This window comes from Pristiophorus japonicus, chromosome 27 (assembly GCF_044704955.1).
Source record: "Pristiophorus japonicus isolate sPriJap1 chromosome 27, sPriJap1.hap1, whole genome shotgun sequence".
NCBI lineage: Eukaryota > Metazoa > Chordata > Chondrichthyes > Pristiophoridae > Pristiophorus > Pristiophorus japonicus.
The window spans coordinates 4,394,301-4,417,233 of NC_092003.1; the positions used below are offsets into that span (position 1 = coordinate 4,394,301).

Below are 22,933 nucleotides of genomic sequence, written 5' to 3' on the forward strand. Positions count from 1 at the left end.
AAAACTGAGTTTGATTCCCAATATTTCCTCCTTGGAGGCACTTGCCGCAGCAGCAAAACCTGCTGCCTGAAGAGTGTGCTGGATGAGTGGGACACACCAACTCCACACTGTTGCCTATCAGATGTATTTTACTGCAAATCGACAGTTTGTACTCTAGAACAGACAGGCGCTTGGAAAATAAAAAGTAATAAAGCAACATTAAATACCTAGCTGGAGCAATTCTGTTTTGTTTTATTGTACATTTATGCAAAGAAAATTCAGACGACGCCTTTTAAGTTTCCCTAAATTGTGTCCGTTAATTTAGTTTATGAACAGATGGGAGAACGGAGAGACTGAGGGATGATTTGGCAATACTAAGCCTGTGGGTTTTTTTTTAGACTTCGATTATGGAAGCAAGATAATGCTGATGGAGGCAAGGATTGTGCAGTTTTAAAATCCTGTAACAAGAATGAGTTAAAGAAGACTGGGATGAATCTTGACTTCATCACAGTGAGGCAGCAGGAAGTAGGACCTGCACGCAGGACACCCTGTGCATGTGGTGTTGGGAACTGGCAGCATAAGCCCGTGTTGTACCGTTCTGGGGCAGTGCCACATCAGAGAACCAGCATGTTGTTGATATAGTTAAGCATCAGCTGCGCCTCAATATAGAACTCTCGCCTTCGAGTCAGAAAGTCGTGGATTCAAATCCCACTCCAGAGACTTGAGCACAAAATCGAGGCTGACACTCCCAGTGCAGTGCTGAGGAAGTGCTGCATTGTCAGAGGGGCAGTACTGAGGGAGCGCCGCACTTTCGGAGGGGCAGTGCTGAGGGAGCTCCGCACTGTTGGAGGGTCAGTGCTGAGGGAGTGCCGCACTGTCAGAGGGGCAGTACTGAGGGAGCGCTGCACTTTCGGAGGGGCAGTGCTGAGGGAGCTCCGCACTGTTGGAGGGTCAGTGCTGAGGGAGTGCCGCACTGTCAGAGGGGCAGTACTGAGGGAGCGCCGCACTTTCGGAGGGGCATTACTGAGGGAGCTCCGCACTGTTGGAGGGTCAGTGCTGAGGAAGCGCTGAAAAGTCGGAGGGGCAGTACTGAGGGAGTGCCGCACTGACGGAGGTGCCATCTTTCAGGTGAGATGTTAAACCGAGGCCCCGTCTGCCTTTTCAGGTGGAAGTAAAAGATGCCATGGCACTATTTCGAAAAAGAGCATGGGAGTCCTGGCCAAGATTTATCCCTCAACCAACACCACTAAAACAGATAATCTGGTCATTATCATATTGTTGTTTGTGGGAGCTTGCTATGCACAAATTGGCTGCCGTATTTCCCACATTACAACAGTGACCACACTTCAAAAGCGCTTCATTGACTGTAAAGCGTTTTGGGACATTCTGAGGTGGTGAAAGGTGCTATATAAATGCAAGTTCTATCTAGTTTGAAGGTGCAGAAGCTAAAAAGCTAAAATGTTAGTGATCCATAGAACTGTGAAAGTACTCATATACAATATATTGTGCTTTTATTGGTTCCTGGCAATCAACTGCAGTTTGCTAATGCTACCATGGTAGTAACTTCTGAAACATGTACGTCTTCAATTGTACAGAGTACACTGGCAATTGTCTATCCTGACTGCTGTAATTTATTTCGTAAACATGGATAAGGTGCATGAAACCCACTCCAACCAGTAAAATATACGGCATCCATCGGTAGAGTTCATGCAAGCTGCATTCATCTTTTTCTTCAGCAGTTTTTCAATCCTGGTGCTAAGTGTCATAACAGAGTGACAGATGGGAGACTCCAGTAATCAAACCAAGTACTTCAACTGAAATTATATAGATTAAATTGAAGTAATATTGGGTTTTATTTCACTACAGTAGCATACCATTAAAATGTTATATTAGGAATAAATAATAGCTGTGCAGCAAGCTAAATTACAGTAAGTAGAGGTACAGCCATTATCTCAGTGGGACTTCAATGATTTTTGCCATTTCAACTGGTGCATGTGTTAATTCTGTACAGAAACAGTTCAGTAACCCAGTCCTCCGAATGAAGCCATCCAGAAGCATATTTTTCAATCATAGGATTCAACAGAATATACAACAAAGAAACGGGCCATTCGCCCCATGCCAGCGTTTATACTCCACTCGAGCCAATAGAGGTAGACTGCTCTCCTGGTGGCTCATTCAATAAACGCACCAGCCAGTGTGGTGTTGAGCCATGCAAGCGAGTTAGGTTTGATTCGTGGTCCGTGCAGAATCAGCTGTGCGACAGAAATTGAGAAGGATTTTCCCACTGCTGATCACGATCTGGTAGCCCCCTGCTGGCAAGTTTGCCTGGACAGGCATTTGAATGTCACAGCTTGACTTGGATATTGAAACACACAGTGCAGAGTAAAATTTCAAAATTTGCCGTTGACACCAAACTTGGAGGTGTGGCAAACAGTGAGGATGACACCAATCAACTGCAACAGGCCATAGATAGGCTAGCAGAATGGGCAGACAAGTGGCAGATGGAATTTCATGAGATCGATAGAGTTTTGGACACAAAGGCAATCCAGGGATATGAGGATTGGGTGGGAAAGTGGAGTTGATGCAGAAGATCAGCCATGAGCTATTGAATGTCAGAGCAGGCTCGAGGGGCCGTATGGCCGACTCCAATGTTTTTATGTTCTTAAAAGATATTCGCAGAACTACATGAGCACATTTGAACTCAATCTGATTAATGCTTCCTTTACAATTGCCAGTTTGTTGACATTAGAATATTTAAGAGCAACACGAAACAGCATTTCACCAGTGCCATATATCTCTACCTATTGGTTGTACATAACACGTCAAAAACATTGTGACTATTACAGAGAAGTGTGAGGTGATGCATTTTGGCAGAAGGGATAGGGAAAAGCAATATAGACTTAATGGCACAGTTCTAAAGAGTATGCAGGGACAGAAAGACCTGGGGGTTCATTTGCATGGATCTTTGAAGGTGGCAGGACATATTGAGAGAGTAGTTAGCAAAACATATGGGATCTTGGGCTTCATAAATACAGGTATGGAGTACAAAAGCAGGGAAGTTATGCTGAACCTTTATAAAGCTCTGGTTAGGCCACAACTAGAGTACTGTGTCCAGTTCTGGTCAACACACTTTAGGAAGGATGTGAAGGTCCTTGAGAGGGTGCAGAGGAGATTTACCAGAATGATTCCAGGGATGAGGGATTTCAGCTACAAGGTTAGGTTGGAGAAGGTGGGGTTGTTCTCCGAGGAGCAAAGGAGGTCGAGGAGAGATTTGGTAGAGGTGTACAAGATTATGACGGGTTTGGATCAGGTAGACAGAGAAAGGCTGTTCCCATTAGCTGAGGGTACAAGGACTAGGGGACATAGATTTCAGGTTTTGGGCCAGAGATACTGGAGAGATGTGAGGAAGAACTTTTTTATGCAGCGAGTGGTAATGACCTGTAACTTGCTGCCGACGAGGGTGGTGGAAGCGGAGACGATCAATGATTTCAAAAGGAAACTGAATAGGCACTTGAGGGAGGTGAACTTGCAGGGCGATGGGGATAGAGTGGGGGAATAGGACTGACTGCATTGCTCTACAGAGAGCCGGCATGGACTCGATGGACTAAATGGCCTCCTCCTATGCTATGACGCTATGAATTTGTTCTTAGGTTGCAGGCAGTGCGAACAAAAACACATTCACTGCCCATTCCGAGTTTCCCTGACCACGGAGTGGCTTGCTGGACCATCTCAGAGGTCATTAAGAATAACTGCATATGCAGTCTGTGATCAAGTGAAGACCAGAATGGGTCGGGGTGCCAGCTTTTCTTCCCTGAAAGACGTCAGTCAACTAGTTGGGTTTTACAGCAATCCAGCAACTTTTATGGGTCATTTTGTTCTGTTGCTAGCTACAAATTATCATATTTATCGAAATTAATTTCACAACTTGTCATGGCGAGATTTGAACTCCAAGTCTCTCGCTTGCTGGTCCAGTACCACAACCAGTACAGTACTGTACTTGGGTAAAGACCAAGATCGGGCTCCATGGCTGCGTAAGTACCAATAATCACTGTCAGGACTCTTACACAAAGAATGAATGTCTGGATGAGAGACTAGATAGCTTCCTGGAACTACTTGATATCAGTTAGCACCTTCAATAACAACTTGCATTCATATAGCACCCTTAACGTAGTAAAACGTCTCAAGGCACTTCACAGGAGCGTTCTCAAACAACAATTTGACACGCAGCCCCTTAAGGAGATAATAGGACAGGTCACCAAAAGCTTGGTTAAAGAGGTTGGTTTTAAGGAGCGTCTTAAAGGAGGAGAGAGAGGTGGAGATGTTTAGGGAGGGAAGTCCAGAGCTTGGGGCCCAGGCAGCTGAAGGCACGGCCACCAGTGGTGGAGCGATGCACAATGGGATAAGGGGCAACAAAAATAGTCTGATGCTTTGTAATTCTGATTTTTTTAATGGATATTGGTCGGGAGACACCCTTTTTAAAACTGAACTGGTAAAACTAATTTTAATTTTTGAAGTATTTAAAGGATTAAATTCCCCTTCTTGCCATTGCACGCCTGAGTTAAAAGATTGAGCCAGTATGTGATTCCCATATACACTGGAGTGCACACGCAGTCTAACTAAAGCTAGGAACTTTGAGTATTCAACACATAATCAGCCGGAGCTTTGCACAAGTCTGCAAAAGAACTACGAACTTTTCTTTTTCTTTCGTACGTCACGAATGAAGTCGCAACCTTGCACCAAAGAAGTGACATGGCCCCGAGAAATGTATGCAGACTTTGAAGTGAAGTCACAAATAATCCTTCCAGTTCAGCAAATGCTCTCGAAATTACTCTTTTAAAGCTTTTAGAAGGATTTTCAGATTTGTTGTATTGCCCTGGGCATCTCGGGACACATCAGCGGTGTTTAGAATTCAGCAAATAAAAACCTCTATCAGTGGTGAAGCACATTGGATCACCAGCACCACAACAAGCACAGAACATAGACCCCTATTTTCCCCAGCATTAGGCGCCGATTTTTTGGCGGTCAGTGATTTTTCTGGCGTGGATGGGAAGTTCTAAGTTTCCCCAATGCTCTGACGACGCCACCATTCGCACTGACACGTCTTCCTTTTTCCTCAACCGAGGATTCCCCTTCACCGTGATTAACATGGCCCTCGTCCGTGTCCATTCTATTTCCCGCACCTCTGCTCTCACCCCTTCCCCTCCCTCTCAGAACCACGACAGGGCTCCCCTTGTCCTCACCTTTCACCCCACCAGCCTCCATATTCAACGGATCATCCTCGGCCATTTCCGCCACCTCCAGCGTGATCCCGCCACCAAATCACATCTTCCCCATCCCTCCCCTCTCAGCATCCCTCGGCGACACTATGGTCCATTCCGCAGTCACCCCCAGCACTCCTTCCCACGGCACCTTCCCCTGCATGTGCAGGAGATGCAACACCTGCCCCTTTACCTCCTCCCTTCCCACTATCCAGGGCCCCAAATACTCCTTCCAGGTGAAAGAGCGATTTACTTGTTGTACTTTCAATGTAGTACAGGTTGAGCGTCTGAAATCCGGAGTTCAGAAATTTGGAATGTTCCGGACACCGGGCCAATCCATGATGGGGTTGTCTGGAATCCGGAAAATGATCCGGAATCTGGACATTTTTTTTTTAAACCGAATTAACCGCTGAAAAATAATTACAAAGTAAAAACTTTAACGTACCTTTTTGGAAGCTCTTCAAGCCAGGTTTTTTCTGACCCCTTGACCCGGAACCACCGACCATCTCCAACGCTGAACCCCCCCCCAGCTCCGATGCTGACCTGCTCCGATGTTGACCTCTGCCGCAACCCCTCCCCACCCCCCCGCTCTGCTGCCGACCTCCCCCCCACTCTACCGCCGGACTCGCCTTCCCCGCTGGGCCCTGCTGGGCCGCGCTGGGCCGCCGGACTCACCACCCTCCTCCCCCCCACCTCACTTTGGCCTGGGTGTTTCCGGTTTCGGGACAACGGAAAAACGTTCCAAAATCTGGAAATACCCGAACCTCAACCCGGATTAAGGTTCCGGATTCAGGACATTGAATGGCGGAGCAGTCTCGAGGGGCCAAATGGCCTGTTCCTGCTCCTATTTCTCATGTTCTTATGTCACTGGATAGCAATTTGGAGTAGGAACCCCAGCTGATCATTTTGTCATCCCCTTCCTGACCCAGTGGTACTGAATTCAATGGTATTGAATCCAATTGTGACCCTCAACTGCTTCCCTAGGTGAGATCAGTTAACACAGGGTATCGCAAATAGTTCTTTTTTACTTGTCCTCCCTGTTTTCAGGATCAGCGCTAATCAATTATGTCTGGGGTAGAAGTTATGCTGCAGCTGTACAAAGCCATGGTTAGACCACAGCTGGAGTACTGTGAGCAGTTCTGGGCACCATAGAAACATAGAAACATAGAAAATAGGTGCAGGAGTAGGCCATTCGGCCCTTCTAGCCTGCACCGCCATTCAATGAGTTCATGGCTGAACATGCAACTTCAGTACCCCATTCCTGCTTTCTCACCATACCCCTTGATTCCCCTAGTAGTAAGGACTTTATCTAACTCCTTTTTGAATATATTTACTTTCTGTGGGAGGACAAATTAGCCTTGGAGGGAGTACAGCGTAGGTTTACCAGAATGTTACCCGGACTTCTCGGGTTAAGTTACGAGGAGAGATTACACTAATTAGGAAGGGTCGAAGGGTCATCGACCCGAAACGTTAACTTGGTTTCTCGCTCCACAGATGCTGCTTGACCCGCTGAGATTACCAGCATTTTCTGTTTTTATTTAAGATTCCAGCATCTGCAGTATTTTGCTTTTGCACACTAATTAAGGTGGTATTCCCTAGAATTTAGACGGTTAATGGGTGATCTGATCGAAGTTTTTAAGATATTTAGGGGAACAGATAGAGAGAAACTATTCCGCTGGTTGGGGATTTTAGGACTAGTCTAAAAAATAGAGCCAGACCTTTCAGGAGTGAAGTTAAATCACTTCTACACACAAAGGGTGGTAGAAGTTTGGAACTCTCTTCAGCAAACAGCAATTGATGCTAGATTAATTGTTAATTTTAAATCAGAGATTGATAGCTTTTTGTTAACTAAAGCTATTAAGGGATATGGGCCAAAGGCAGGTAAATGGAGTTAGGTCGCAGATCTCACTGAATGGCGGAACAGGCTCAAGGGCTGAATGGCTTACTTATGTTCCTATGTCTGTGTTATGCTTAGCATCAAGCCCGTTAACCTCTGTTCCCTGTTGATTCAGGCATCCACTTTATTTCTTTTTAGTAAAGGCTTTCCCCTCAGCTTTTTCCATTGTAATTACCGTATCATAGTCAAGCCTGATCACACATTCTTTTTCCCTCTCTACATTGTAAAGCTAAAACATAGAAATAAATGAAGGAAAAAAAATTGTGGAAACTCTGCTAACCCATGGGGTCTCCTCCATACAAGAATAGAGTATTCCCAAACAGCAAATGATTATTTTTCAACAAAGAACGCGCTGAGTATCTTATTAGTTGTGCGTCCCTTGTTTGTGTTGTGCGATGCATTTTGAGAAATTAGTTGGGATTGCTGGGTCAGAGCTCAGCCCCGCACAGAGCTCCTTTGTGTAAACATTGATCGTATCAGTGGGCAGGAGAATTTCTATCAGGTGCATACAGGAGGAGATAATGATTTCAGGTGAAGAAAGATGCCTTTATTTCCCCAGATGGCGGAGACTTCTGGATGAGCAAAGCTTTAATTGTCAAGAAGCTGTTTTTGTCATTAAAAGTTGACTGGTCCGCTGTCAACCCTTGGAGTATTAAGTATTTTTTTTAACCACCCCGCTTTCATTACAAAGCTAGGTGGGAATATAGAAACATAGAAAATAGGTGCAGGAGTAGGCCATTCGACCCTTTGAGCCTGCACCGCCATTCAATGAGTTCATGGCTGAACATGCAACTTCAGTACCCCATTCCTGCTTTCTCGCCATACGCCTTGATCCCCCTAGTAGTAAGGACTACATCTAACTCCTTTTTGAATATATTTAGTGAATTGGCCTCAACAACTTTCTGTGGTAGAGAATTCCACAGGTTCACCACTCTCTGGGTGAAGAAGTTTCTCCTCATCTCGGTCCTAAATGGCTTAGCCCTTATCCTTAGACGGTGACCCCTGGTTCTGGACTTCCCCAACATTGGGAACAGTCTTTCTGCATCTAACCTGTCTAAACCCGTCAGAATTTTAAACATTTCTATGAGATCCCCTCTCATTCTTCTGAACTCCTGTGAATACAAGCCCAGTTGATCCAGTCTTTCTTGATATGTCAGTCCCGCCATCCCGGGAATCAGTCTGGTGAACTTTCGCTGCACTCCCTCAATAGCAAGAATGTCCTTCCTCAAGTTAGGAGACCAAAACTGTACACAATACTCCAGGTGTGGCCTCACCAAGGCCCTGTACAACTGTAGCAACACCTCCCTGCCCCTGTACTCAAATCCCCTCGCTATGAAGGCCAACATGCCATTTGCTTTCTTAACCGCCTGCTGTACCTGCATGCCAACCTTCAATGACTGATGTACCATGACACCCAGGTCGCGTTGCACCTCCCCTTTTCCTAATCTGTCACCATTCAGATAATAGTCTGTCTCTCTGTTTTTACCACCAAAGTGGATAACCTCTCATTTATCCACATTATACTTCATCTGCCATGCATTTGCCCACTCACCTTACCTATCCAAGTCACTCTGCAGCCTCATAGCATCCTCCTCGCAGCTCACACTGCCACCCAACTTAGTGTCATCTGCAAATTTGGAGGTACTACATTTAATCCCCTCGTCCAAATCATTCATGTACAATGTAAACAGCTGGGGCCACAGCACAGAACCTTGCGGTACCCCACTAGTCACTGCCTGCCATTCTGAAAAGTACCCATTTACTCCTACTCTTTGCTTCCTGTCTGACAACCAGTTCTCAATCCATGTCAGCACACTACCCCCAATCCCATGTGCTTTAACTTTGCACATTAATCTCTTGTGTGGGACCTTGTCGAAAGCCTTCTGAAAGTCCAAATATACCACATCAACTGGTTCTCCCTTGTCCACTCTACTGGAAACATCCTCAAAAAATTCCAGAAGATGTGTCAAGCATGATTTCCCTTTCACAAATCCATGCTGACTTGTCACCTCTTTCCAAATGCACTGCTATGACATCCTTAATAATTGATTCCATTATTTTACCCACTACTAATGTCAGGCTGACCGGTCTATAATTCCCTGTTTTCTCTCCCTCCTTTTTTAAAAAGTGGGGTTACATTGGCTACCCTCCACTTGATAGGAACTGATCCAGAGTCTATGGAATGTTGGAAAATGACTGTCAATGCATCTGCTATTTCCAAGGCCACCTCCTTAAGTACTCTGGGATGTAGTCCCAGGGGATTTATCGGCCTTCAATCCCATCAATTTCCCCAACATAATTTCCCGACTAATAAAGATTTCCCTCAGTTCCTCCTTCTTACTCGACCCTCTGACCCCTTTTATATCCGGAAGGTTGTTTGTGTCCTCCTTAGTGAATACCGAACCAAAGTACTTGTTCAATTGGTCTGCCATTTCTTTGTTCCCCGTTATGACTTCCCCTGATTCTGACTGCAGGGGGACCTACGTTTGTCTTTACTAACCTTTTTCTTTTTACATATCTATAGAAACTTTTGCAGTCCGTCTTAATGTTCCCTGCAAGCTTCCTCTCGTACTCTATTTTCCCTGCCCGAATCAAACCCTTTGTCCTCCTCTGCTGAGTTCTAAATTTCTCTCAGTCCCCAGGTTCACTGCTATTTCTGGCCAATTTGTATGCCACTTCCTTGGCTTTAAAACTATCCCTGATTTCCCTTGATAGCCATGGTTGAGCCACCTTCCCTTTTTTATTTTTACATTGTAAGTTGTGAGGAGAATGCAGAGAGTTCAAGGAGATATAGACAGGCTAAGTGAGTGGGAAAGAAGATGGCAAATGAAATATAATGTGGAGAAATGTGAAATTATCCACTTTGGTAGGAAAAGCAGAGAGTATTTTATAAATGGTGAGAGATTGAGAAATGTTGGTGTTCAGAGGGACCTGGCTGTCCTTGTGCACCAATCACTGAAAGTTAACATGCGGGTGCAGCAAGCAATTCAGAAAGCAAATAATATGTTGGCCTTGATTACAAAAGGATTTGAGTATAAGAGTAAAGATGTTTTACTGCAATTATATAGGGCCTTGGTGAAACCGCACCTGGAATATTGTGCACAGTTTTGGTCTCCTTACCAAAGGAAGGATATACTTGCCAGAGATGGAATGCAACGAAGGTTCACCAGACTGATTCCTGGGTTGGGGGGATTGAGCAGACTATGGAGAGATTGAGCAGACTGGGCCGATATTCTCTAGAGTTTAGAAGAATGAGAGGTGATCTCATTGAAACATACAAAATACTTACAGGGCTTGACAGGGTGGGTGCAGGGAGGGTGTTTACCCCGGGCTGGGGAGTCTCGAACCAGGGGTCACAGTCTCAGGATAAGGGGCTGGCCATTTAGGACTGAGATGAGGAGAAATTTCTTCACTCAGAGGGTGGTGAACCTTTGGAATTGTCTGTCCCAGAGAGCTGTGGAGGCTCAGTCTTTGTATATTCAAGACAGAGGTAGACATAATTCTTATGTTCTTATTTCTTCTTCCTAGCTGCTCACAGAAGCATTCAAAAAAGGGCATTTAAACCATGTAGCCTGTTGTTTAAATCCATATACAGTGCTCCTGTTCATCCCCTGTGATTAGTTGTGGCAAGAGATTGGTGGGGAGAGCCGTTGACAATTGGAAATATTGCCTTGCACTGACGTAGCCAGTATGAAAGAAAGAAAAACTTGCATTTATATTGCATCTTTCACGACCACCGGAGGTCTCAAAGCGCTTTACAGCCAATAAAGTACTCTGGAGTGTAGTCACTGTTGTAACGTGGGAAACGCGGCAGCCAATTTACGCACAGCAAGCTCCCACAAACAGCAATGTGATAATGACCAGATAAACTGTTTTAGTGATGGGGGAGGGTGTTATTATTTTGTGAACTCAAGTTACGGGGGTGCTGCAGACGATTAATCATCTGGGGGAGAAGGGGTTGTGGCAGCTTCTAAGTCATAGAGGTCTGGTGGCTTGTTTTAGCGACTACGATGTCATCGCCAATGATTGTCCTTTACAGTGGTTTTTGCACAATTGCTCTCCTGCTTCCAAGCTAGAGATTTACAGCAGCTCCTTTCCTGTTGGAGAACAACGGTTGTGAGGAAAATGGGACCCAACAGGAAGCTTCCAAAGTTCGCGAATCTAAGACGCCAGTTAAAACCATATATCGGCTCTCAGTGGCTCAGCGTTGTGATCCCTGGCCTATTTGGAGTTGGGCATCCCAGCGAGAGCAACAGTAGGGCTCCTATATGTTATCATAGAACATAAGAAATAGGAGCCTGCACCACCATTCAATACGATCATGGCTGATCAGCGACCTCCACTCCACTTTCCTGCACTCTCCCCATATCCCTTGATTCCCTTAATGTTCCAAAAATCCATCGATCTCTGTCTTGAATATACTCAACGACTGAGCCTCCACAGCCCTCTGGGGCAGAGAATTCCAAAGATTCACCATCCTCTGAGTGAAGAAGTTTCTCCTCATCTCAGTCCTAAATGGCTGACCCCTCATTCTGAGACTGTAACCCCTGGTTCTAGACATCCCAGCCCGGGGGAAACATCTTCCCTGGGGCCAGGGTCTAAGGATAGAAAAATTCCTTTGTGGTTCCAATTCCTGATTGCTGATCATCGCGAGGACCGACAGGGCCACGGACCTAGTGCTGGAAGGTAGGATCAGGCCGACTAGCTCTTTTTTGGCCGGCATGGACACGATCGGCCAAATGGCCTCCTTCTGTGTCATAATTGTTCTAGAATTTTATATTAATGCACAGGTGTAGGTGATCAGCCTTAACTGCAGAGAAAGAGTGACTTTAATGGATTCTGTATCTTCCGAGTACTCTCTGACAAACTGCTGAAAACCATGATCCTTTATACACCATATTTTGACTACATCAAATGAAAATGTCAAAATTACATATGTATTTCCCGAGTCCTCTGGAAACACAGACTATCTTTGTAAACAGTTTGCAGTTGTTTACCTCAGCACCATTTCCCTTAAACGAGACTTCCTGACGTGACATTTTCTAGCATCTTTGACCAATTGTTATCTGTATCTAATGGATACCTACTTCCCATGTTTATTACCATAAAACTAAACAGTAACCATTCATGGGTGACATCATCACTAACACTCATCCCCTTACTCAAGCACTTTACATTTCAGAAAACAAGCAAATGTCTTCTCAGATACTTCAATGTCATCCTGTTTATATCGGAAAGTCGGTCAATGCATTCCTTTTGCGACACTTCCAGGAAAACCTATTGCTTTAAGATATGAAGTAATTCGACTGTTAACTTTCCCAATGTGCAACAATGGTCACTGTCTAGGTTGACACATGAAGAATGGGCAGGGTAGCAGAGGGTAGCCATAGCAAGAGTCACTGGGCTCAGCAGAAAAAGAAAGAAAGGCTTGGATTTATATAGCACCTTTCACGACCACCGGATGTCTCAAAGTGTTTTACATCCAACTAAGTACTGTTGAAGTGTAGTCACTGTTGTAATGTAGGAAACGCGGCAGCCAATTTGAAAACAAGCAAGCTCCCACAAACAGCAATGTGATAATGACCAGATCATCTGTTTTTTTGTAAGGTTGATCGAGGGATAAATATTGGCCAGGATACCAGGGATTACTCCCCTGCTGCTCTTCGAAATAGTGCTGTGGGATCTTTTATGTCCACTTGAGAGAGCAGACGAGACCTCGGTTTAACGCCTCATCCGAAAGACGGCCCCTCCGACAGTGTGGCGCTCCCTCAGCACTGCACTGGAGTGTCAGCTGAGATTTTTTTATACTCAAGTCCCTGGAGTGGGACTTAAACCCACAACCTTCTGACTCAGGCGAGTGTGCTGCCCACTGAGCCACAGCTGACACAAGGGGACCTTTTGTGTCAACAAATCCTCGTCCGAGAAGGACGATCATTTAAAAATAATTGGCCATGAGTAGGACTGTCAATATGTTGCAGCACGGAGTGGTTGGCTAGCTCAGCCCTTTGATACAGGCCAGCCAAGTGTTTTTCTCCTTGGCTGGTCTGAATGTAAATTCCTCAGCCAATGAAGGTCGCCATATTGCCAAAAAGGAAAAGCAGGAAATTTAAACCAACTGTTTCCTGTTATTCCAGCGCCTTGGAATCCACACTGCAATATAAGTGGGATGGATCGTACAGCAGCAGGAGCCTCTGACAATGTACAGAACAGACCATTAACTGAAAGCCAGATCCATCTCATAAGTACAGGACATCTTTACTTGACTGCGTGAGAGGCTTTTAATTAGACGCAGACTATTGGCGCAAAGGAAAAGAATGTGATCAATTAATTTTATTTCATAATCTCGGTGATGTGTAGAATGTTGTCTCAAATTTACAGAAAGTTTTTTTTAAATATCCTTATCAGAGGTTTTAAAGGCTGACTGCATCTGCCAAAATGGCCTCATTGATTTTTTTCCTGATTGAGTGAATGCAACTTGCGAAAAACAGCTTTCAGCACCGCGCGAAGTGCTATGGAAGCCTCCCGATGCTTTTATTGCCATTGTGTAAACCCTGTTGTTATACTTGCAGAAATCATAACAAATGCCTGAATATTTGTTCTGAAATGGAAAAAGGTAAATCTGGTCACTCTTGTGGCTTTCTACTCTTTGGTGTTGCACGTATCAACAACAACAACTTGTATTTATATAGCACCTTTAATGTAGTGTCAGCTGTGGCTCATAGGGTAGCACTCTCGCTTCTGAGTCCGAAGGTTGACACTGTGGGAGCGCTGCACTGTTGGAGGTGCCGTTTTTCGGATGCGATGTTAAACTGAGGCCCTGTCTGCTCTCAGGTGGATGTAAAAGATCCTGTGGCACTATTTGGAAGAAGAGCAGGGGAGTTCTCCCCGATGTCCCGGTGATTTATCCCTCAATCAACATGGCAAAAAAAACTGATTATCTGGTCATTATCACATTGCTGTTTGTGGGAGCTTGCTGTGCGCAAATTGACTGCCGCGTTTCCTACATTACAACAGTGACTACACTCCAAAAGTACTTTATTGGCTGTAAAGCGCTTTGAGACGTCTGGTAGTTGTGAAAGGCGCTGTATAAATCCAAGTCTTTCTTTATCTATTGAATATATCGCCTTCGTCCCTCCCACAGGAACATAGCTGTCTTGTGGACTGCCTCAGCAGAGCCCCGTTTGTGCTGCTGTGGCAGCTCCGTTGATTTAATACCGAGCCGAGTGTGAAATGGAGCCATACCCGTGAGGTTTAACGCCCACTCTGCACTCAGTTCGTCGGTCTCAGCACACAGGGCAACAGGGACAGAGCATTTGGCCTCAATGCCCTGGGCCAGGGAGGGAAGAAATCAGCCAGGATCATGGTCCCGGTAAGCGCTCAAGTGCAGATGTCAGGAAATGAGCGGAATCGTCACTGTCTGGAGTTTCACTGTCTCGGTTGGCACGAGAAGAAGAATGACCTCTTGGGCAAGGTATCAGATGGCACCTTGTACTCTGGCCGACTGGGACCTTGGTGCGGGGGTGGGGTGGAAGGAATTGCCAGTAACCTGGCTTACACCCAACCCCTTGGCTATAAGATACCAAGGTTACCCTGCACTGCGAGTGTCGGAGAGAAAACTCCAGACAAAGGGGTTGCAGAACTTACCCACAAACTAAAAGAAGATTAAAGGAGCCACTTGGTCCTTCCCTCGGCGTAAGAAAATCCAGCTGAGACATTTGAAGGAGCTCTTGAAACCGAGCAAGATAAAACCCCTCCGCATTCTTCCGCCCCATAGCCCCATTCTGCACAAAATAACATCATTATATGGATGTGAAACAATGGATCCCTTGCTCCAATATTTTCAGGAGTTTCTGTTGTGCCCTTTGAAGATGCAACTCTAGTGGCTTCTTGCAGAATTAGCAACTCAGGGCTGGTGTGTGTGTCTGTGGAAGGGGGAAGCCTCTTAAAACTTGTGCTGACAAAGATTTTATTCATTCAGCTTATCAGGGATAAGTTGCTGGTAGCTGGTGAATTGTGTTTTTATTTCGGCATGTCTAAAAGCAAATACTTTCCCCAAGAGTAATTTCATGCGTCTGTGTAAATAGGAAAATTAGCCCTGCTAAGACTTGGCATTTGGTAGATTGACAACAAAGCAGGCGTTCCTGAAAGACCTGATGTCCCATGTTAATAGCAGCAGTTGGTTCTGAAGTCACATCATTAGCGCTGTGTTCAGATTCAGATTGTAAATCAGGGAATAGTACAATGTGTTTTTTCTGTTGTGATCGCACAATAATTAAAAGAACAAACATCCAATTGCTGTTGTGATAATGAAAAACACTATCAATGCTGGCCCAAAGGTCATTTGATCAGGAATTGCCTTCAGCCTGTTCCATTGTCCAAATTCTAACCATCTGGCATTGGTAATTGGTTTGATTGAGAAGCAGTCTGCCCGTTGTGTTTGGTCTAGGGTAGGTCCGAACACGAGTCTCACACCTTAGGATTGATCCAAAACTTAAGAAACAGGAGCAGGAGGAGGCCATTCGGCCCCTCAATCCTGCTCCGCCATTCTATAAAATCATATCTGACCTTGGGCTCAGCTCCACTTCCCTGCCCGTTCTCCATAACCCTTCAGTCCCTTATCTTTCAAAAATCTGTGTGTCTCCACCTTAAATATATTCAATGACCCAGCCTCCACAGCTCTCTGGGGCAGAGAATTCCACAGATTTACTACCCGTTGAGAGAAGAAATTCCTCCTCCTCATAGTTCTAAACGGGTGACCCCTTATTCTTAAACTATGCCCCCTAATTCTAGGTTCCCCCATGAGTGGAAACATCCTCTCTGAATTTACCTTGTCGAGCCCCTTCAGTATCTTGCATGTTTCAATAAGATCACCTCTCATTCTTCTAAACTCCAATGAGTATAGGCCCAACCTGCTCAACCTTTCTTCATGTCAAACTCAGCTGCCCGTGTCCTAACTCGCACCAAGTCCCGCTCACCATCACCCCTGTGCTCGCTGACCTACATTGGCTTCTGGTTAAGCAACGCCTCGATTTCAAAATTCTCAAACATTTTCAAATCCCTCCAAAGCCTCGCTCCTCCCCATCTCTGTAATCTCCTCCAGCCCCACAACCCACCGAGATGTCTGCGCTCCTCTAATTCTGCCCTCCTGAGCATCCCTGATTATAATCGCTCAACAATTGTTACAGGATTCTTTCCATCGACCTGTCGCATCATAGGGTCCTGCCCGACCCGGCCGAACAGCTGCACTTCTGTTGCCTGGGCCACAAGCTCTGGAACTTCTTCCCAAAACCTCTCCACCTCTCTACCTCTTTTTCCTCCTTCAAAATGCTCCTTAAAACCTGCCTCTTTGACCAAACTATTTTTCACCTGCCATTGGGCTAGAATTTCCACATTTAAGAATAGTAGCGTTTTTTAGTGTTATTTGCAAATAACGGCTGTTTTTTAAAAAAATGCTGAAATAATGCTTAAAAAAAGACTTAATTTTCACCAAAAGTTTTTTAATTTTGGCGTAGCGCTAAAATACCACCGTTTTTAAGGATGGAGATAAATTTTTTGGTGTTAAAAATAACGCCCGTTCTGCGCATGCGCAAAAAAGATCTGAAAGAGATGAACGCTTCTCATATTGTCATTAACATCTGGATTGGTTCAATTCTTCCTCTGCAGTTGAACGGTTAAAAAGGCAGTGCTATCCGAAAGGGTTTATCTGTACATTGCAACCATTAAATAATATTCAACTCTTTAATTTTAAAAAACTTTAAATGTTTCCATTTTGCATCGGTTGATTGATTTGCATTTTCAACTCAGTCATTTGCAGAAGTCCTCGCTATTTTATGGTTTGGGGTGGGAGGTGAATCGAATTGCAAGTGGTTTTGCAGAGTTTAGTCTTTGAAGATGTATATTTATTCAGAGTGACCCACGGAAAGGTCTCCCAAGGCCGGTGCGTCTTCCCTTTATCTTCCCTCGCGGCATTTCTCAGTCTTTTCGCTGCCACCGCGCGGCCCACAGAGAACTTTGCTTTGAACAACTTTTCACACACAACCCGTATCAACACCCAACCTGCAAAGCGCCGTTTATTGGTCTCCGGTGCCAATCTAGAAATTCGCCACCCGAACCCAAACCTAGCAAAATGTCCTTAAATTTATTTAGCACCCAAAAAAAACTTTTAACGCCCAAAAATGGATCCAAATCGATCGTTAGGGTTGCAAATTTCTAGCCCCTAATTTCTACTTATGCGGCTCAATGTCAGATTTTTATTGCATAATACTCCTGTGAAGCGCCTTGGGACATTTCACTACGTTAAAGGCGCTATATAAATACAAGTTGTTGTTGTGACCTCTACCACTGAGAAAGACAAGAGCAGCAATGTCTCGGAAACACCTGTACCTCGACGTTCCCGTCCAAGTCACAAACCATCCTGACAGTACGGGAACGTCGCTGGGACAGAATCCTGGAATTCCTGACTTGAAATCAACAGCATTGTGGCAGCACCATTGGCACGAGGACTGACTGTAGCGGTTCAAGGAGAAGGCCCAACACCACTTTCTCAGGACACTTGTGCATGGGCAAAGAATGCAGCTCTGCCATGTCGCTTACATCCCGAGAAAAAATAAGAGGATCTCTGGTGTAAGTACCTGTGAATCTACATTAGGCGAGCTCAAGGCTGGGCTGTGATTGCCACCGATCAAATAGCCTGCTGGACTCATTGACTTGGCTCACAGATGAAGTATGAATTAGAAACATAGAAAATAGGTGCAGGAGTAGGCCACTCGGCCCTTCGAGCCTGCACCACCATTCAATATGATCATGGCTGATCATGCAACTTCAGTACCCCATTCCTGCTTTCTCCCCATACCCCCCCTGATCCCTTTAGCCATAAGGGCCACATCTAACTCTCTTTTGAATATATCTAACGAACTGGCCTCAACAACTTTCTGTGGTAGAGAATTCCACAGGTTCACCACTCTCTGAGTGAAGAAGTTTCTCCTCATCTCGGTCCTAAATGGCTTACCCCTTATCCTTAGACTGTGACCCCTGGTTCTGGACTTCCCCAACATCGGGAACATTCTTCCTGCATCTAACCAGTCCAATCCCGTCAGAATTTTATATGCTTCTATGAGATCCCCTCTCATTCTTCTAAATTCCAGTGTATATAATCCTAGTCGATCCAGTCTTTCTTCATATGTCAGTCCTGCCATCCCAGGAATCAGTCTGGTGAACCTTCGCTGCACTCCCTCAACGGCAAGAATGTCCTTCCTCAGATTAGGAGACCAAAACTGTACACAATATTCAAGGTGTGGCCTCACCAAGGGCCTGTACAACTGTAGTAAGACCTCCCTGCTCCTATAATTGCATGGAACCGTACACTGGCAAAGAGTCAGCAAAATGAAGAGGGCAGAGAATTGGGAAGAGTATTCCCCCTCCGCAACTCCCTTCCTACCCCACGCAGAACATTCAGTTCATGAACGCCCTGCCATCTAAGATTTGCTTCATTCTATATGATCAAACTCCTGCACCAAAACTATCCTGGGTCAGAATTGCCATCTGCTCAACTATGCTGCATTAAGAAAGCTTCAGCAGACCCTAATCACACTTCACAAACTAATTAGCTTATTACTAACCTACGTAGAAAAAAAAACTCTTCATTTTTGGGGCTGCAAAGGACCAAAACAAAACTTGTGCTTCTTCCAACTCATTCAATGAATGCAAAATGCTGCTTGCAAACACTGAATAATCCAACAACATTTGCATATACATGATGCGTTTGGCACAGTTCCTATTGTTTCCGTCTTTGCCTTTCGCTGATAATAGCTACTGAATCGTTAAAGGTACTGAACTGCGATCTTTCCTTGCTACGACTTGCTACACTGTCCTGCTCCAGCCACTTGGCAAAAAAAATGAGTTACATGTATAACCAACACATCCTCTGACTCATTGTGGACTGCGCCTGGGGACATGCACCAGTATAATTTAAAGCCTTCCAGGCTGTAATCTCATTCTAGATTTCAGATGACTCCCCCTATTGGATTACTGCCTTGTTCACACCTCCTTGTGCCTATTCTGTACATGTAAGATATTGGCCCTGAAATTCCATTTTGGCCTTCCCGCGGGCATTTTAGAGAAAAAATACGCACCTATCTTAAGCTGATGCCCACGTTCGACTTTCCGATGCTGAGGCCTCTCCTGACTGCCAGTCGCAGCGTGTGCACGTCGATGCATGCGCAGGCCGACAGCTGGAGTCACATGGCTCTGGGCAGCCAATCAGGTAAAGTATCATAGTAATAGGAGTTCCGTAGGGTCCTAAACTCCTATTACTATGATTGTGATAGAGCCCGAAACACCCAAAACACAGCCCCAAACACCCAAAACACTATTAAAAAATAGAAAATAATTATACTACATTCATTTAAATTAAAGTTATTAATGTCTTAAAAAAAATAATTTCCTGATTTTTTTTAACGTTTTTAAAAATAAACTTACCGTTGTGAGGAGGGTTTTAATGATAAAATATGTTTTAATAATTTTATTTTTATATGTTTTTGTGTTTTTTTTAAAACACTTGCGCCTGTAAAAGTAGGCTATGCACCTGCTTTTTCAGGTGCAAGATTTTTGAGGACACTTGTAAGCGTAAATATTGGAAATTTCCACTTATTTTTCGCTCCCGAGATGCGGCCATCTGTCAAGCCAGAAACTTGACAGATCGGAAATGCCGGTTTCCAGCGCATGCGCATTGCGTGCTGGAAAACGGCATTTCCGATGCCTTCCCAGGTCCGTAGGAACTCCGTACGGACCCAGGGAGGCCGGAATTTTTGACCTAATGTTTCTGTCTTTGCCTTTAGTTGATGTATGTTGCTTTATAATTGGTTGCAGTAATACTGGAAAGTCTTAACTCCCTCAGTCCTCCCCCAGCCTTCAGGCTTCTAACGCCCAGCTTGATGCCAGTTAATTATTCCTTCCTCACTTACCTTGCATCCTCTGCCTACCATTTTGAACGTCAGCCAGTGGCTCAGTGGGTAGCACCGTTGTCTCCAAGTCAGAAAGTTGTGGGTTCAAGCCCCACTCCAGGGACTCGAGCAGAAAAATCTAGGCCGACACTCCTAGGGAGCGCCCACACTGTCGGAAGTGCCGTCTTTCGGATGAGACATTAGACCGAGGCCCCGTCTGCCCTCTTAGGTGGTCGTAAAAGATCCCACGGCCACTATTTCGAAGAAAAGCAGGGGAGTTATCCCTGGTATCCTTGGGCCAATATTTATCCCTCAATCAGCATAACAAAAACAGATGATCTGGGTCATTAGTGGTAGCTAATGTTTGTGGGAGCTAGCTGTGCGCAAAATGGCTGCCGCGTTCCCCACATTACAACAGTGACTACACTCCAAAAATTACTTAATTGACTAAAGCATCCGGTGGTCGTGAAAGGCGCGATATAAATACAAATCTTTCTTTTCTTTTTTTCTTGGTGGTGTCCTTCACAATGATATTTACCTCTTCACTGGCTGCTCAGTTTTTTTTAAAGAATATTTTCCTCTATACTGCTAGAAATACAAAAGTTAGTGTTGATGAAGGAGCAGTTACAAGATGTCATTTATGCTTCAGTTCCCGCGTCACAGTTATCTTTTTATTTTGCCTTTTCACCTATATCATGCTGGCTCCACCGTGCCTGCTGTACGACAGCGCAGGAAGAAGCATGTTCCTGTCTTGAACGCTCCTAGAGATTAGTGACTGGAACTGGAGCAGCTCTGCACCTTGGACGGCTTTTAATAGAAAAACGCCAGCGTCTTTCATGTAAATATTATTCATCCCCTGCCAAAGTTTCTGCTGTAGCCCCTGAGGTGATCGACTGAGAAGGTAGAAACTGAGCATAAATCTTGAGAGCGGAGCCCCAGGTGCAGTGCAGCGCTGTGTTATGCTGTCTTTACAGTGCCTGACAATGGTCTATAACGCCAAGCTCTGAAGAGCTCTCCCACCGCCCCCCGTTCCCCCCGCTCGCCAATGTGTTTTTCTGATAACGGCCATTGTCCCGCATTCCTGCAGAATTTGCAAAAGAAAGACTTGTATTTATATACAATTCACAACCTCAAGACATCCCAAAGCGCGTTGCAGCCAATTAAGTACTTTTTGAAGTGCAGTCACTTTTGGTATGTAGGAAATGCGGCAGCCAATTTGCACACAGCAAGATCCCACAAACAGCAATGTGATGAGGACCAGATCATCTGTTTGTATCGGGATAAATATTGGTCAAGATACTGGGGAAAGCTCCCTCTGCTCTTTTCCCAATAGTGCCCATGGGATTGTTGACATCCACCTGAGAGGGCAGGTGGGGCCTCAGTTCTCAGTTTAACGTCTCATCTGAAAGACGGCACCTCCGACAGTGCGGGGCTCCCTCAGTACTACCCTTCTGACAGTGCATCCTCCATCAGTACTGCCCCTCCGACAGTACATCCTCCCTCACTGCAGCCCCTCCGACAATGCACCCTCTCTCAGTACTGTCCCTCCAACAGTGCGGCGCTTCCTCAGTACTGCCCCTCTGACAATGCGGTGCTCCCTCCGTACCGCCCCTCCGACAGTGCGGTGCTCCCTCAGTACTGCCCCTCCAACAGTGCGGCGCTCCCTCAGTACTGCCCCTCCAACAGTGCGGCGCTCCCTCAGTACCGCCCCTCCGACAGTATGGCGCTCCCTCAGTACCGCCCCTCCGACAGTGTGGCGCTCCCTCAGTACCGCCCCTCCGACAGTGCGGTGCTCCCTCAGTACTGCACTGGGAGTCCCAGCTTAGATTTTGTGCTCAAGTCTCTGGAGTGGGACTTCAACTCACAACCTGCTGACTCCGAAGTGAGAATGTGACCCACTGAGTCACAGCTGACACTTGTTCACTAGTGTATGCAAGTGCAGGCTTATGTATCTGTTTACAAAAGCATTGAGACTTCATTGCAACTAAAAAAAAACACTAATTGACTGTAAAGCACTTTGAGATGTAACTAAAAAGCAACACACCCCTCTCCAGAAAAGGATGACCAGTTTCTGCTGCACAATCTAATGACCCTTAGGGAAGGAAATCTGCCTTTTATGTGGGAACATAAAAACTGACTGCAAAAACTTCTATAGATATATGAAGAGAAAACGATTAGTGAAGACAAACGTCGGTCCTTTGCAGTCAGATTCAGGTGAATTTATAATGGGGAACAAAGAAATGGCAGACCAGTTGAATAAATCCTTTGGTTCTGTCTTCACGAAGGAAGACACAAATAACCTTCTGGAAATATTACGGGACCGAGAGTCTAGTGAGAAGGAGGAACTGAAGGAAATCCTTATTAGGCGTGAAACTGTGTTACGGAAATTGGTGGGATTGAAGGCCGATAAATCCCCAGGGCCTGATAGTCCGCATTCCAGAGTACTTAAGGAAGTGGCCCTCGAAATAGTGGATGCATTGTTGATCATTTTCCAACAGTCTATCGAATCTGGATCAGTTCCTATGGACTGGAGGGTAGATAATGTAACACCACTTTTTAAAAAAGGAGGGAGAGAGAAAATGGGTAATTATAGACCGGTTAGCCTGACATCAGTAGTAGGGAAAATGTTGGAATCAATTATTAAAGATGGAATAGCAGCGCATTTGGAAAGCAGTGACAGGATCGGTTCAAGTCAGCATGGATTTATGAAAGGGAAATCATGCTTGACGAATCTTCTAGAATGTTTTAAGGATGTAACTAGTAGAGTGGACAAGGGCGAACCAGTGGATGTGGTGTATTTGGACTTTCAAAAGGCTTTTGACAAGATCCCACACAAGAGATTGGTGTGCAAAATCAAA

The 22,933-nt window shown here is 45.2% G+C and overlaps 1 protein-coding gene and 1 long non-coding RNA gene across 2 annotated transcripts in view; one reads left to right on the forward strand and one right to left on the reverse strand.

Moving 5' to 3' along the window:
• The window catches only part of LOC139239430 (uncharacterized), a 38,683-nt gene extending 19,347 nt beyond the window's left edge, over positions 1-19,336 (reverse strand). Inside the window, exon 1 of the long non-coding RNA XR_011588653.1 lies at positions 19,266-19,336. This is a non-coding gene — a long non-coding RNA (uncharacterized lncRNA). The remainder of the gene's footprint in view (positions 1-19,265) is intronic.
• The window catches only part of LOC139239429 (ADP-ribose glycohydrolase MACROD1-like), a 1,029,639-nt gene that overhangs the window by 256,445 nt on the left and 750,261 nt on the right, over positions 1-22,933 (forward strand). The window lies entirely within an intron of this gene.